Source organism: Anarrhichthys ocellatus, unplaced genomic scaffold, assembly GCF_004355925.1.
Source record: "Anarrhichthys ocellatus isolate YVR2014 unplaced genomic scaffold, GSC_Weel_1.0 scaffold5081, whole genome shotgun sequence".
In the NCBI taxonomy this organism is placed as follows: domain Eukaryota; kingdom Metazoa; phylum Chordata; class Actinopteri; order Perciformes; family Anarhichadidae; genus Anarrhichthys; species Anarrhichthys ocellatus.
The window spans coordinates 1-3,769 of record NW_022285055.1 but is presented as its reverse complement, the minus strand read 5'-3'; the positions used below and the strand labels follow the sequence as shown (position 1 = coordinate 3,769).

Here is a 3,769-nt window from a genome sequence, read left to right as displayed (position 1 = left end):
ATAGCTCTGGGTTCATCCAGGTTCTCGGATATCAAAATTTTCCGAGATGTTCCATTCAGCCTGGTGACCTGGAATAAAGCATGATACAATATGAAAATACAACATACTTTCAGTTAAACATTGTTTATAACCATCTGAACTGTTTGTTCACATCTGGCTTTTTTCTTATTATGAATAGGGCCGAACAATTAATCTAAATGTTAGACTGCAATTTTCAATTTGTTTAAAGCAAGGGTTGGTAATGTTGTACAAAAATATTTTTTTATATATTTGTTGAAATTATCATTCAATTCTGACAGCAATCAATAAATCAAATGCTCTGAGACAAAAATATATATATTTTTTAATTTGGCCCGATTGGAAGGATTAGACGGCCTACCTGCGTGCACTCTTCACTGGAGTCTTCCACAAGCTGCTAGCTTGACAGCTTTGAGTACTTACAGTAGCCATGTTGGTTGTTTATGTTCATAGTGAAATATTTTGGGGGCGCGGCTTTTGCGGGAGGCCTGAAGAGATGGGCTGTCAGTGTTGTCGGCTTCCTCGCTAGCTTGAGCCCCTTTTGGAGCTAGCGCTGTTAGCTACTTTCATTGGAAAAGAGTTAGCGACACCGGGTTGGGTTTTTCTGTTGGATCATTTTTAAAATCTAGCATATTCTTGCTGGTTTTTTGAAGATTACAAACCCAAGCATTAAAAAAATTTGAGTCAAAATACCATTGTAAATGGAATATGTTGTGGAAATGAAAATGAGAATAATGATGTAAAAAATGATCATTCCCTCGAATAAAGCTAATCATATCGCAACAGTCAAAATAGTCGCAATTAGATTTTGTTATTATTTGTCAGCCGTAATTGCGAATCGCCCCATGATGGTTTTATTCTGTGTTAAGCTGCACAGGATAAACCAGTGAGGCCTGACTGGGACTGCATTCCTATTTATCAAGCAATAATAAAGTACACCACGACAGCAGTCAGTGTTGTAGATATTCATTTCAAGAAATTATTGTGACAAAGTACCTTGTTAGCAGTAGTTAGTAGTAGAACCCTAATGTAAAGCTGTACCTCAATCCGGTCAGTGCCAGTGTCGGTCCAGTATAGGTTTCTGGCCACCCAGTCCACAGCTATACCGTCCGGGTGGTTGATCTCCGTAGTAACCAGCATCACGGCATTGCTGCCATCGATGTGGGATCGCCGGATGGCCCGAACCTCATCGTCCGTCCAATAGACGTAACCCTCGACCGGGTCATAGTCTATTGCGATGGCATGGCGAATGTCATCAACCTGACAACCATGAGCAACCATGAGCAACAACCATGAGCAGAGGAACAATGACGAAGATGTGAGGGGGCAACGAGACCGGATGATACGTCTGTGTGTGTGTGTGTTTACCTGGAGTACTATGTCAGTGAAGTCTGGCAGGTCCAATGAGATTCTCCTCAGGTCAGTCCGTCGAGCCAGCAGCAAAACCTGCTCTGCTCCTAAACAAACCAGACATGTTTCGTTGATTGATAAGGGTCACAGGAGGGTTTGTGACAGACATAGGATACGCATTCCTCCCTTCCCTCTCACATAATCCGTAGTTCTCTCACAGCCCAACAGCTAACTAGCTAGCTAGCCCTACCACATCTACCGGCATCAAAATTAGGAAGTCAGTGGTAGTAAAGCTTGCTTCTTGCTTGATTCGATTAGCTGTCTGGGCCAACTGTGACATTGAAGAGCGGTGCGACTCTGCGTCTGGCTCTGAAAAGCTTTTTTCTATTATTAGAAAAACTTTTATGTGGGTTGAAAAAGCGACAAAAAAACGCGCGAGGCCTTTCTAGCGGCGCGTCTCGGTGTAATTGAGGCCTAAAACAGTCCAAACATTTGTAAAAAGGAAGATATCTCTCCAAAATCCAAGAACTAGATAGCTAAAATTCAAATTAGTTTTTGGAAATTTGGATCAACCTTTCAGAACCAACACAAATACCACATGATCTATATGGTCCAATGCAAATATCTATGCAAGTAGCATGAACGTACAAACGTTTCATAAAGTTTGATGAGATAAAGATGAAATGATATGAAAACCAATGTTGTCAAAAGTAAGTAAATAGAAAATATAATTAAAATCTGTGGGAAAGATCCTTCCCATTGATAATAATGAGGGATATTTACAGTTTCTTTTTCCATCTTGAAACAAAATGAAGGGACATTTTGTTCAGTTGTTTTTAAAGGTGCTCAAAACGATATCCAGAGCATGTCTGTTGTCTCAACACGGCTCTCAACATGGCGACGGCTGAGCCGGCGGCTAGCAGCTTCTGGTGCTAACAGCGCTTATAAACTGATGGTACAGTATATCATGTCTAACAAGGTTTTGATATCAGACTGATGAGCCCTAATGAAATTGTTGACAGCTGTGCACTTTTTAACATTAGCTCAGTCTGACTAGAGGTCCTCACAATCCAAAACAGACCCATGGTAAACCTACTAACACCTGACTGCGTGAATAGTTTTTACAAATAGAAAGACCTGATCGGATGTGGGCACATCAGACCTTACTCAAGGATACTAGACCCAATCCAAAATGTGTTCAACCCAAACAGACCCTAACAGCAGCGGTAGAAGATCCTTTACTTAAGTCAAAGTAAGTATCGATAAAATACTCCCCTACAAGTAGCAGTATTTTAAACTAAATGTACTTAGTATCAGTCAAAGCAGTGGTTATGCAATTAAAATGTCCCCTGTGACTGAAATATTAGTATGTAAGACATTATCAGATTGTTAATACTGATGTATCAAATTCGGAGCAGTATGTTACTGTTGTAGCTGCTCAAGTTGGAGCTAGTTTTAACTACTTTAGATCCAGTTAGCTCCAAAAAGTCACGAGCTAAATCTGAGGGGTCGAGAGTCAGTATCATTATGAACTTGACAGCAGACATTTTTCCCCCCATTGGGGAAAAATGTTCATTTCTCCAAAGCTTGTGTTATTAAAGTATAGATGTCAAGGCACCATCCAAGCAGACCCAAGTCTGAGTACGTGGTATCTGGATTAGAGCCAAACCCCACGGTCCAATAACAATCTGTTTCCAAACAAAACAAAGGTCTGCTTCGCAACGACTTTTCTCTAATCTTTGCTTCTATATTCATGCTAAAAGTAGGATAGTTGGACGTTTTTGGGCTTCAAACAATGTGAGAGGTTCAGGGGGGAAAATGTCTGTTTGGTGGAACAGCTAACAACTCAGAGATCTGATACGTGGTTTAATCTTTAACAATTCAGAATATTTTATGAGCTTATCATGTGTTGTAAAAGCATAATATGAAAAGTTAGTAGTAACTACAGCTGTGAAATAAATGTGGAAAGTACAACACTTCCTACCGAAAGATAGTGGAGTAGAAGTATAAAGTAGCATGAAATGTAAATACGCAACAAAAGTAAGAGTTCCTCGAAATTGTACTTTAAGTAATGAAATGAAAAGTGCATTTTCGACCCTATTAGATCACATCATATGACCGGGGGAGGGATTGCCTCCACACAGCTCTCAACATGGGGACTGCTGAGCCAGCGGCTAGCCGCTCAGGGTGTTATTAGCGCTAAGAATGCAAACAATAGCAACGGTGCTTACAGAGCTATCAGTGTTTACCTGATGGGGATGCTACGTTTCTGCAGTGACGTTATCAGCTGTAACCGGCATATGAGCGCAGTGCATAGCGGCGGCTGTGAGCCGTGGAGCGCAGTGCATAGCGGCGGCTGTGAGCCGTATGAGCGCAGTGCATAGCGGAGGCTGTGAGCCGT

General features: G+C 41.2%; 1 long non-coding RNA gene across 1 annotated transcript; it reads right to left on the bottom strand.

The window, feature by feature from the left end:
• Positions 1-3,663, bottom strand: LOC116379747 (uncharacterized). The gene is made up of 3 exons (XR_004212464.1): positions 1,387-3,663; positions 1,060-1,278; positions 1-68 (listed from the first exon to the last, which is right to left on the bottom strand). It is a non-coding gene; the product is annotated as an uncharacterized LOC116379747 (long non-coding RNA).
• Between the last annotated feature and the right edge of the window lie 106 nt (positions 3,664-3,769).